The sequence below is a fragment of the Gossypium arboreum genome, chromosome 10, assembly GCF_025698485.1.
Source record: "Gossypium arboreum isolate Shixiya-1 chromosome 10, ASM2569848v2, whole genome shotgun sequence".
In the NCBI taxonomy this organism is placed as follows: domain Eukaryota; kingdom Viridiplantae; phylum Streptophyta; class Magnoliopsida; order Malvales; family Malvaceae; genus Gossypium; species Gossypium arboreum.
Window position 1 is genome coordinate 120,229,547 of NC_069079.1, and position 13,630 is coordinate 120,243,176.

The 13,630-nt window shown below is 36.8% G+C and overlaps 1 non-coding gene across 1 annotated transcript; it reads left to right on the forward strand.

Moving 5' to 3' along the window:
• Positions 1-7,412: 7,412 nt before the first annotated feature.
• On the forward strand, positions 7,413-7,519 carry LOC128283049 (small nucleolar RNA R71). The gene has a single exon (XR_008273391.1). It is a non-coding gene; the product is annotated as a small nucleolar RNA R71 (small nucleolar RNA).
• Positions 7,520-13,630: the final 6,111 nt, after the last annotated feature.

Here is a 13,630-nt window from a genome sequence, read left to right on the forward strand (position 1 = left end):
CATGTTATAGGGGTAATCTTGTAATTTTACCAAAAATTAGGGTTTCCATGTCCATTAATGCTTACAAACAATTCATAGGTGCAAACAGTGATCTTGGCCCATTTTTAGCGAAATCGAGTTATTGGGCCTAAAACCCCTAATGGCCCTACTTAGCCGATTTTGTCATCTAGGCCTATTCAGCCTATATTCCATAACGGTTTTATCAGTCTCTATGCACAATTTAACAAGTTTCCATATTCTACCAATTTTACTCAAATGGGCCCGAATGCCCATTGGGCCCTATTTCAGCCCCTCGAGGCCTAACTTACCGTGAATGCCAAAAATCACGCTCTTACCTTTTCCAACCTTCACGATCATCATCTCAACGAATCTAATTGACTAATGAGCGTTCGCTTGCTCACAAGTCCTCGAAATGCCAGAGTTTTGGCATTTCTGCTTTTCGGCATTTATCGCTTTAAACTATGAAAAAGGGTTCATTACACACCTGTTTGGCGGTATTCCTCGACGAGATCTCCTACACGATTTCTCCTATAATCCACCATTAACAATCAGCTTCCCATAATTGAACCAAACCAAAAATCATCTAATACTAATACTTACACATTCGGCCACCATCCATAATGGCCTTAGGAATCTTACCTTTGTCGCGATTGATGACTAGGTCTAGCCACTCCGGTGATCCAAGCTACTCCAAGTCGACACTACACCTTGCTGCTCCTCCACTAAATAAACCACAAAAATATTAAAAGAAGACCCCATAAGGCCTACACCCACATTCGGCCACCTCCCTAAACTAGAGGGGTTTCGGCTTTTGGCCAAAAGTTACACTAGGAATTGTTTAGAGTTTGAGCACTTACCACAGTCTTTCTCCTCTTGAATCCGGATGCCTAAAAGGCAAAGGAATTGGACACCAACAATTAAAAAGAAAAGAAAAGGTTGCTGGTCACAAAGAATCGGCACCCCTATCTTCACCGATTTGACTTTTCTTTGTATTTCGGTAGAAGTAGAGATTAAGGAAAGAACAATAAATGAGTAGAGGAAAGTAATGGGCTGGTTTTGAATAAGAAAAGGAGAAAAGATGAGAGGAAAGATGGTAGATTCGGCCGGGAAGAAAAAGAAGAAAAAACTAAAACAAAGGAGAAAACGACACGCTAAGACCCTAATGCCAAATTACTAACCTAATACCCTTCTTGAATTCCCTCTCTAACCCCTTCCAAGCGGCTAAGCTCTATCCTTCTCTCAAATCTCTAAAATCTCTCCCTTATCCCTCCTTAATCCATGCGTTTGACTTGATCCAACTCTCCTCTTCAGAATCCACTTAGGTTCCAACACTTACCCTTCCTGCACATAAAATAAATAATCTTATTTGCCACCACAGGAATCGATCCAGGTCTTCCTTATGCTCCACACGCCACCTTTTTAGGAGCTTAGTGGCGTCACCCTTGCCACTCTACCAAAGCTCTTTTGTGATACACTTTACCCACAACTTAATATAAGGGCACCTAGCCGAACCCCTAACTCCTAAGTCCAAAATTTAAAAATTCAACCGGGTTTTGGCTAACTCATAAGCCTTCCATAAGGCCATTTACACACCCAAATTATGAATTCCATAATCACATTCCAAATTTTAGAAAATTACTTAAAATATCAGGAATCGTGAAAAACCCGAAAATCAGGATGTTACAGGCAATGCGGGAGCAGGCCTGGTGAGCTGCTAGTGCTGGATGGGCGATAGGTGTAGTGACAAGGAATGGCTGCTAGCGTGCCTGTGTGCGTAGGCTACTACTGGATGCGTGCTAGCCGATTGGTGCTGTCGACAGTGTTGTTACTAGGGAGCTGCGGCACTAGGTGATGTGGTGGGTTTTAGATGGTAGGTTTGATTGATGAATAATGGAGAAGGTTGGTGGTATTCATAATGAGGGGAGAAGGAATTGAAGTAGAATTCTTAGAACAATTTAATAATTAAATTATTCCAAGTTCTAATCCTATATAAAGTTAACAACATTTAATAATTAACATAAGACAAATTAAGTTATTATTTGTTATTAATTTATTAAAGATAAAAACTTATTAAATAAAATATGTTTAAATTAAAACTAATCCTAATTCTATACAAAGTTGATAATAATTAATATATATTATAATGGATAGAATTATATAATAATAATTATCATTTTTATTAAATTAAAAACATTTATTCTAGATGCCTTAAAATATTTACAAAATGAGGCATCTAATTTTTAATATTTACAAAAGAGTAACCAAAATTTGAAAACAATTCAATTAAGTACCTAGACTTAAAGAAAATTTGAAATTGAGTTGCAACTTAAAACTTAGATCAAAATTGACCCTTTTATTTGAAAAACTAAAAATTTATTTTGCCATTTAGGGAATAATTTCTCGAAATATTATGTTAAAATCAATTCCCAGGAAAGATTGGAGGGGTCACAAACGGTTCCGCTTAAGTTCCAATCTCCTAGACAGAATTTATTTAAACATACTAATCTCGAAAATATAAACATACTAATCCCGAAAATATAAACATACTAATCTCGAAAATATACCCTAAATCATTTACTTAAAAAGAAAAACAGTAAAATTTAAATATCCGATAAAATGAACGAGATTTGATCTCGTTCAATTTTATCTCCCCAGTAATGTTTCAAGCGCTGAGCATTGACTCGAAAATTACCTCCCTTACTTTGAAGTTCAACAACTCCGTATGGATAAACTTGATGAATCGTAAATGGACCAGACCAACGTGATTTTAACTTACCTGGGAAGAACCTTAATCTGGAATTGAATAACATGACTTGCTGACCTGCTTCAAATTTTCAAACTCGAATATGCTTGTCATGCCATTTCTTAAGTCTCTCATTAAGTAATTTAGCATTCTCGTATGAGGACATTTGAAATTCTTCTAACTCGTTGAGTTGGAGCATCCATTTCTCTTTAGCAAGCTTAAGGTCCAAGTTGAGTTGTTGAAGAGCCCAATAACCTTTGCGCTCTAACTCCAAGGGTAGATGACAGGCTTTCCCAAAGACCAACTTATAGGGTGACATCCCTAAAGGTGTCTTGTATGCTGTCCTGTAAGCTCATAAAGCATCATCCAATCTTTTAGACCAATTTCATCGGTTCGGGTAAACTACCTTCTCAAGTATGCCTTTAATTTCTTTATTTTCCAGTTCAGTTTGCCCATTCGTCTATGGATGGTAAGCTGTAGCAACCTTGTACTTCACTCTATGTTTGTCGAGTAACCATTTCAACCACTTGTTCACAAAATGGGACCCTTCATCACTGATGATGGCTCTTAGGGTTCCAAACCTTATGAATACATGCTTCTACAAAAACTTCATCACAATCTTAGCATCACTCATCGAATATGCCTCGGCTTCAACCTATTTAGACACATAGTTTACTACTACCAATATGTACTTGTGGCCTAAGAACGGAGGAAAAGGATCGAGAAAGTCAATACACCAAACATAGAATAATTCTACCTCAATGATGTTTGTTGGAGGCATCTCATTTCTATTGGTGACATTTCCAATCCTTTGACATCGATCACAACTCTTTATGTAAGTATATGAGTCTTTGAATAGTGTTGGCCAAAAGAATCCAGCTTGCAATACTTTGGCTACAGTACATGTACCTCCGAAGTGTCCCTCACTCGGAGCTGAGTGGCAATGGTATAAGATCTTATGTACTTGATCTTTTACCACGCATCTCCTGATCATTTGACCTGCACACTTTTTAAACAAATATGGTTTTTCCTAGAAATAGTACTTCACATCATGAAGAATCTTTTCCCTTTGATGATACGTCTTATCAATCGGCATCAAATCATAAGCTAAATAGTTAGCAATATCAGTAAACCAAGGGTTATTACAGACATGATTTACCTTCAGTATGTGTTCATCTGGAAATGTCTCCTAAATTGGTATAAGAGGAGAATTCCCTTCTTACGGCTCCAATCTAGACAAGTGGTCTGCTACTTGGTTTTCTACTCCCTTTCAATCTTGAATTTCTAGATCGAACTCTTGAAGTAGAAGTACCCATTGAATCAGTCTCAGCTTAGCATCTTTCTTGGCAAGTAAATACTTAATTGCCGAGTGGTCCGTATAGGCAGTCACCTTGGTACCTACAAGATAAGATCAAAACTTGTCAAAAGCAAACACAATAGTAAAACTTGTTAAAGCAAACACAATAGCAAGTAATTCTTTCCCTGTTACCGTGTAATTCAGTTGAGCTCCTGTTAAAGTTCGACTTGTGTAGTAGATGGGATGAAAAACTTTGTTCCTTCACTGGCCCATGACAGCTCCTATCGTGAAGTCACTTGCGTCACAAATCAGTTCAAATTGAAAATCCCAGTATGGTGTGACAATTATGGGTGCCGAAACTAACCGACTCTTCAAATCTTTGAAAGCTCCTAAGCACTACTCATCAAATTTGAAGGTCGTGTCTTTCTCCAATAACTTCCATAAGGGTTTAGCAATTTTGGAGAAGTCCTTGATAAATCTTTGATAGAAACTGCCGTGGCCCAAAAAGCTCTTAACACCCTTTACAAATGTTGGAGGTGGGAGTTTCACAATAATGTCTACCTTTACTTTATCTACCTCGATTCCATGTCTCGTTATCTGATGCCCTAAAACAATACTTTCACGTACCATGAAATGGCACTTTTTCCAGTTGAGTACAAGGTTTGTTTCTTTGCACCGCCTTAATACCTTGGCTAGATTGGCTAGGCCATCATCATATGTATCTCCAAATACTGAAAAATCATCCATAAAGACTTCCAAGTACTTTTCAACTATGTCAGTAAAAATAGACATCATACATCTTTGAAATGTAGCAAGTGCATTACATAAACCAAATGGCATGCGTCTAAATGCAAATGTACCGTACGGGTAGGTGAATGTTGTCTTGTGTTGATCTTTCAGTGCTACTGTAATTTGGTTATACCCTGAGTATCTATCGAGACAATAATAATAGTCTCACCCCACAAGTCTATCTAGCATTTGGTCCAAGAATGACAAAAGAAAGTGATCTTTCCTAGTTGTCTTGTTTATCTTTTGGTAATCGATGCAAATTCTCCATCCCGTAACCATTCTAGTCTGTATCAACTCATTATTCTCGTTCAATGACCGTAATACCTCCTTTCTTTGGCACGCACTGGACTAGACTTACCCATGAACTATCTGAGATGGGGTAAATTATAGACGCATCTAACTACTTGATGATTTCCTTTATCACCACGTCCTTCATGATAGGGTTTAGTCTTTGTTGTCCATCAATCGTCCCTTTTTTTCCATCTTCCAGGATAATCTTGTGCATGCATACAGATGGACTAATGCCACGAATATTGGCTATGGTCCATCCGATAGCCTTCTTGAATTGTTTCAATACCAAGATGAGTTTCTCTTCTTACTCAATAGTTAATTCTGCTGAAACAATTACGAAAAGAGTAGAAGCATTTCCTAAATAAACATATTTTAAATGTGAGAGAAGTACCTTCAGTTCTAATTTAGGTGGCTCCTCGATCGACACTTTTGGTTGGGCATAGTCCTTTTTCTCTAACTCCAAAGATTCAAAGTGGGATTGCATATTAAATCCCCTTTGATTAGCTTCTAGCAAAGCTAAGTATTCATCCTCCTCTTCATCACTTGGAGGGTCTAATGTCAAAATTTTTTCCAATGGGTTCTCAATATAGTTGAGTTCCTTTTCCACGATTAAATCCTCTAAATCGAAAACTGCAGAACAATTATCAATTGTGTTAGGAAATCGCATAGACTTAAAAATATTAAATGTTACCTGATCATCCTGAACACGCACAGTAAGCTCGCCCTTCTGCACATCAATAAGGGTCCTTCCAGTTGCTAGGAAAGGCCTTCCTAGGATTATTGGCATTTCTTTGTCTACTGCAAAGTCTAGAACAAAAAAGTCAGCAGGAAAGATAAATTTGTCTACACGTGCCAATACGTCCTCAATTTTTCCTCTTGGGTGTGCTAAGGATCGATCTGCTAGTTGAAGTGTAACTGTACTAGGTCTAACTTCACCTATCCCCAATTTCCTAAATATTGACATGGGCATCAAGTTGATACTCGCACCCAATTCACATCATGTTTTACCACAATATGTTGCTCCAATATTGCAAGGTATGGTAAAACATCCAGGATCCTTCAATTTTGGGGGTAGTTTGTCTTAAAGATATGCATTATATTCCTTTGTAAGGGCTACCGTCTCAAATTCTCCAAGTCTTCATTTTTTTGACAGGATATCCTTCATGAATTTGACGTAGTTCGGCATTTTTTCAAGTGCTTCAACCAACGGGATATAGATATGAAGTTGCTTGAGTACATCTAAGAACTTCTTGAATTGAATTTCGTACTTCTACTTCTGAAGTCTTTGAGGGTAAGGTGGTGGAGGTTTATTTACTGGAATTAGTTGTTTTGCCTTCTGTGGCAATTTTGCATCTAATGAAGTTGTTAGCTGATCGAAATTAGTCGGTTCTAAAGTTATCTTGTCGGATTTTACCCATTCTGGTTTTGGTGGAACTGTGATTTCAACACTTGGTTAAACTTCTTCTGAGTCTTGAGCATCAGCCGGCTCCTTTTCAACTTCGATGATATTGGGTTCTAATGTCTTTTTGCTCCTTAATGTCAATGCTTTACAATGCTCCTTCCCTGGATTCCTCGGATTCTCTGTATGACTAAGTAAGACACCTTATGGTTAGTTTCTGAGTTCAGTTGCAAGCTAGCCCACTTGAATTTCTAAATTCCTTAGAGTGGCATCATTTTTTTCCATGTATGCCTTCAATAAATTCTCTAAGCTATTGGACAGTTCACCTTGGGTTGGTTTTTGATCTTGTTGGGAATAACCAGGTGACTGGGTCGATCTAGTTTGGGTTACTCGTTCTCGCCCCTTGGTTACTCTAGGAAAAATTAGGGTGGTTTCACCACGATGGGTTATAGAAATTGGATTGCAGTCCTTGCCTTCCTCGATTTTAGTTCTAGTTACCCATGTAATACATGAATTCTGGGTTTGATGGACATTCTTCAAACAAATATCCTTCCCCACAATAGATACAGGCTACATTTTCAAATTGATTTGGTGGCTGTGTTGAAAAATTATTAAACCCATTAGTGGTAAAAATTTTAAGCATTGAAGATATTGAGGATACTTGAGATGCGAGTGAAGTGAGAGCATCCACTTCATGTATTCCAGTGACTCTTCTTCCTGACGCTGCTCGATTGGTCGGCCATTGATAATTATTGTTGGCAATCCTCTCAATGATTTTGTAAGCCTCATTATAAGACTTAGAAATGAGAGCACCATTAGCAGAAGCGTCTACTACCATCCTCATGTGGGCGTTGAGACCATTATAAAATGTTTCAAGTTGGATGCAATGTGAGATTCCGTGATGAGGGCACTTTCATAATAACTCTTTGTACATTTCCCATGCCTCATACAAGGACTCATCATCCAATTGTTGGAAAGCAGTGATCTCGTTCCTTAACTTAGCATTCTTGCTAGACGAGAAATGTTTCATGAGGAATCTTTCTACTAACTCTTGCCATGTGGTAATTGAATTTGGTGGCAATGAGTTCAACCAGGCTCAAGCTTTGTCCCATAGTGAATATGGGAACAGCTTCAATCGCAATGCATCTTTAGGTACTCCAACTAACTTGAAAGAATTGCTCACCTCCATAAACAATCTTAAGTGTAGGTGAGGGTCTACGATAGGCATTCCACTGAATTGGCCCACTGTCTGAAGTATCTGGAACATGACTGGCTTCAGCTCGAACTGTTGTGCCTGAATTTCGGGTCTCCTAATACCTGGATTAAGATCATGAAACACTGGCACGACATGCTGTCTTAAAGCTCTATCACTGTCATTAGAAATAAGGATAGGATTTTGAGCAAGGCCTGCTCCATTTCCTTGATTCAAATTTTTGAAATTTATCTCTTCGCTGTCGGAAAGTTCATTCAATTTCAGGGTCTACAAGGAGTAAATCGATAATTCGGTCAATACTCATAAACACCTGAAATAATCACAGAAAAATTAGTTAAGTTTAAATTGAATAGAAAAATAAACCAAAATGCAAAACTAACAAATTCACAAATAATTATTTTTTAAAATAGTCCCCGGCAACGGTGCCAAAAACCTGGAACGATCGAAAAGTGCAAGTGTACACAATCATAACAAGTAATAAAGTGACAAGTAAATAATGAGTTATCGTACCCACAGGGATTGTGAAAAGAATTATTTATGAATGCGGTTTAAAACACTTTGGTGAAGAAAAATATTTTGATTTGAAAGGTGATTAAAAACTAAAAAAAAAAACAAAGTAAAATAAAAAAAATAAGTTCTAATGCACGATTTCAAAAGATGATTTTAATCAAGATGACATAATTTTGCTAGGTTAAACTCATGTTTATGTTGTTACGAATAAATTCACGGTAACTCGGTAATTTCCTAACTTATGAACATACTTACCTACCAAAATCCATTCATCTCTTGACTATATCTCTATGTCAATTCAACCGATTAAACAAATTTTAATAGACAAATATATTATTGCACATAATACTTATGAAATCAAAATAATCTCTTGTACATATCTCTATGTCAATTCAAACAATTAATTCAATCTTCATAAGCACATAAAAGATTAAGTGAGGTAACAATGTATTCCTACCTTGAAACAGTTTAATCACAATAATCTTTCAAGTTATACAAGGCAATTGTATCTCTCGATACCATTGCTAATTTAACCCTTAGCTACCTTAGATGATTAAACATGCACAAATTAAGTATCATGTCAATTAATTACAATTTCAATCCGTTTAAATAATTAATTCATTAGTTACCATACAACCGTAATGCAAGAATAACTTAGTCATGGTTTTACTTAATCAAACATCTTACGAGGCCTATGGTAACACAAACACAATTTTAATAAATAAAGTAGACGAAATGCAATCAACCTAACACGAATTAAATTTAAGCCATATCAATTAAATTAAACATATCACAAATATTCAAAGACATGTTCATCATAACAACAACAGAATTAAAAAGGATAGGGAACAAGAAGCAAATCCAGTGTTTTTCTGTGGCTTGACTGGTTTGCTCCACTCTTCCTTCTTCACTTGTTCTTGTTGAAACGAGGCTTCTATGAAAACTTGAGTGCTGCTCCAAATGAGAAGAGGTGAAATCGAAAGGAGGACAAAGGGAAATGGATGAGAAATAAAGAGAGAAAGTTGAGAGAGGAGTGTAATAGCCCAAATTTGATCGGGCTTTAAAAGGGCAAAACAGATAAATGGATAAATAAATATTTATTTTGAAGCCCAAGTTCAATCCAGAATTACAAATATAATTTGGCCAGATTGGAATGGCCCATTACTTGAAAAGATTTAAGGTCCATCTACAAGCTTGACTCATATGGAAATATAGTCTTCAATATGCAATCTTAGATATGATACAATCTTAGATATGATTGCAACCTTAGATATGATATGCAATCTTAGATATGATACAATCTTAGATATGATTGCAATCTTAGATATGATATGCAATCTTAGAAGATATGATTTTGTAATCTTAGAGATTTAATTTGTAGATACCTTTTAATCTTAACCGTTGATGTAATTGATCTGTACCTTTGGATTTGAGGAGGTTCAACTATAAATAGAGGCCTCTCCCTTCATTGTAAAGGACTTGAGTTTTGGGAAGCAATAAGAATTCTTGAGAGCATTCACTCAAATTTCTCTCCCTCTTGCGTTCTTACTCTCTGTGGTTTGTTCTTATTTTATTCTTCGTCTATCTTAGTTTTTCAACCCTTTTTATTTTTAATTTCTTCATTTTCAAATATTTATATTTATTCCTATATTTTATGCATTTGATTATGTATTTTATATATTGTAATATTTAACCTTTTATATAGTTTATTTTCAAATATATATTTTCTATGCATGTATATATATTATATTATCATTTCATGTATTTTGAACTATTGCATTATATTTTTATAATTTGTAAATGTTCTATTTATTCATTTTTTAGTGTATGTCATTTATCTTATTTGTGCATAGTTTCATTTTTTATATGCTATGTTTAATTATTTCTTTTATGTGCTATTTTATGATATATATTGTTGTATAATTTTTGCATGTATTATGATTTTCTTTTAGTTTACTCATGTTTTTATTTGTTTATTATCTTATATTTACCTTAGTATGATTTTTTCATTAAGCGTATGTTCATGTTATTTAGTTTTGTCTTAATGATATTATTTATGTTTGTATGGAAATGTTAGAATATTTTGCACATCTATGCTTCATGATGCATTAATATGTCATCCTAAAACGTCATTTAAAATAATATTCCAAGGTTTTTAAAATAAAAATAAAAGGCAATGCTTGATGTTTGGAAACTTGAGAAAGGTAGTGCCCTAACTTACTGGGTTGCGACTTTTCTCGTTGAATTCGAATAGTCAAGCACCCTTCTAAGTGATTTTGAGTTTTCAAAACTTAAACAATTATTTGAGATTTCAAAACATAGTGTCCTAACTTCTTGGATATGGCGTTTTGTTGTTTCGAGATAGAAATTTTTGAAAGACGAGCTTAGTTTTGAAGGTTTTAAAATGTTGCGTCCTAACTTATTGGATGTGATGTTTTGACTCGTTTGAAATAAGTGAGCCTTAATTTTCAAAATTGAGACATTTTAATTAAAAGAGGTTTGCATCTTAAAACTTTCAAATTTCCGACATTAAAGACACTTGATAATCAATTAGGTACCAAATTTTGGGCGTTAGGAGGGTGCTAACCCTTCCTCGTACGTAACCGACTCCCGAATCTGTTTTTTCTACTTTCGTAGACCAAAATTAATGTTTTAAAACAAAACATTTTATCAGGTGATCCAATCACACCTAAAAAGATTGGTGGCGACTCCTGTTTTTGTTTTTCTTAAAGTCGATTCCCATTTTCCAAAACTTGATTTAAAAATGGTTTCGACAGCTTGGCGACTCCACTAGGTACTAATAAGAGAGTCAAACGGTATAATTGATTACCCTTTGACTTAATGTCAAAAATTTGAAAAATTTTAAAATTCAATCCTCTTTGCATTACATGTGTTTGTATTATTGCATATGTTATATATTCTGATACGCATTGCATTTGCATGACTGTTGTGGTCACACCCTTAAGTGGGAGTGAGAAACTACGCCTTCGTGAGGTTTTCGCCTCCGTGCAGGATAGTGGATCACTTTTGGGATACATCCGTACCTATGGTTTCGTGAGATTTTCATCTCCGTGTAACCATAGGGAAATGTATTCCCCTGATCTGAACTCGATTCAAATAAGCCTATAATGGGTGAGAATCGAGGAATCTGCTGGTTCAGGTACCTCAACTTTAGAACTAAAACCTCATATAGAAAAACCGTAAGAGCTCAACTTAGTTAGAATAATACTTTAGATATTACCTTCACATATCATTCTTGAGTTTATTAATATTATGTGATACTGACTATTTCTTTTTTTTTATTGCATGTCATTTCGCATTTAAAAGGTATCGATTCACAGTCAGTTTCTAAGTTAGAAAGTTTTATTATGGAGAACAGACTTCTTGATAGAGTGGAGGGCAACGCTAACGTCCATAGATGGTCTGAGCAAACTCAGCTAGGAAAAGGGATAGCATAAGCGTGGGATATATGTCGGAGTTGTCGACTACACTGCATCGGTGTCACAGAATAATTCTACGGGAGCTTAAGGCGATTTGGGATCAATGGGGCAATGAGACCAAGCAATCATTCTACTGATAAGTCGAAGATTTGCCCTATTTGTTTGATATTCAGGTTGATGAGAACTTGTTTGAGCTCTCGCTTCGATTTGGAACCCAAATCTGATTGTTTTACCTTTGGGGAGGTAGATTTAGTGCCTCTTGTGGAGGAATACACGCCTTACTTCGGTGTCCTAGATTTCAGTGTGATAGGATTTATTCTCGAGCTGCTTGTGTCCCAACCTTTGGTAAGAAGTTGATAACCATTACGGGGGTGAGCGAGCAGTGGATCATGGCTAGAATTAAGGAAAAGGGTGAGCGTAAGTGCATTCTGTGGGGAGCTTTGAAAGATCTGATCCAGATACATCCAGAAGAGGCGAAGAGGGTAGACATTTTTGCCTTAAGCTTATACAGATTGATGGTTTTCCCCAAGGCCTTGGGATATGTGGATGAGACAACCACGGATCTCTTCCATCGACATAACAAGTAGGTCACTCCTGTTCCTGCGATTCTGGCGGAGACATTCAGGTCCTTGAATGCATGTAGGAGGGCCAGTGCGGGCAGGTTTGATGGTTGTGCTCAGTTACTTTTAGCTTGGTTCTACAGTCACTTCCATTTGATAGATAGGGTGGTTTGTCGGATCTTCTTCAAGGATTACTCCCTGTTGAAGGACATAGCAGCTTCAACTAGGAAAGTTGATGTTCCTGAAAAAAGTTGGATAGCGCTACTTCAGAATCTGCAATCAAAGGACGTAGAGTGGAGGGCTCCATGGATGATTCCTGGTGAGATTCTTTACCGATGTGGCAGTTTTGATTGGGTCCCTCTGTTGGGAATTTGGGGTGCCATTGGTTATGCCCCTTTGCTTATGCTGAGGTAACATGGATTGAGACAGTTCATACGGCAACTTACGGTTTGGTTCAGAGTGAATTCATGTATAAAGGAGCTGACTACAAGAGGAAGGTCAGTGAGATCTCTAGTGCTCGGAACAAGACTTGTCGATTAAAGGGGGTAGTTATTACCTCTGCTACAACTCCGGAGTACGTCGAGTGGAGAGGTAGAAGGATTAATGATAACATCCTTAGGCCAAGCGTGGAAGGAGCTCGACCGATAGAGGAATATTTACAAGTGACGCCCTCAGAGTTAGAAATTATGAAGCAAGAGTTTAAGAGAAAGAACTTGGAGCTCGAGAAGAGGATAGCAAAGCTCGAGGAAGAAAAGATATACTTGAGCCTAGACGTCGATGTGCAAAAGATGAAGGTCAAGAAGGTAAAGAAGGAAAAGAGAAAGATAGAGGAAGATCCAGATGATTTAAAGGAGCACTACAAAAGGGCACAAGTATCCTTGAAGAAAGCGGGAATAGGAGGGTTTTCAGATCAGTTGCAGAAAGAGGTCCGAGGGGAAAAGTCCAAAGCCGAATATTGGGAGAGGAAGTTCCAAGAGGTGCAATTACAGAATCTGACCTTAGAGAAAGAAAATCAAGGGTTAAAAATTAAGGCGACTGAGCTTGTGCGATCCCTTCATCTGTAACAAAGTCGTGATTCCACGGTAGAGGTAAAGAAGCTAAAAGGCAAAGTTGAGGAGTTGGAATCAGCATTGCAAGATAGTAAGCTTTTTATCGAGCAGCTTGAGGTACGAGAGGATCATTTAAAGGGAGAACTGCGCCAGTCTAAAGAACAAGTCAGAGATAGAGATTACCTTATTGGAGAAGCCATAATTCAGATCCGAGAGGTAACTGAACACGTTTGAGACTTGGCAGTACGAGTTGACGTATTGAGTATAATGAATGAGTCATCGTCGGATGTAGGTCGAGAGTTAGCCCTTTTATTAGATAGAGTTAAAACTTTAGGCATT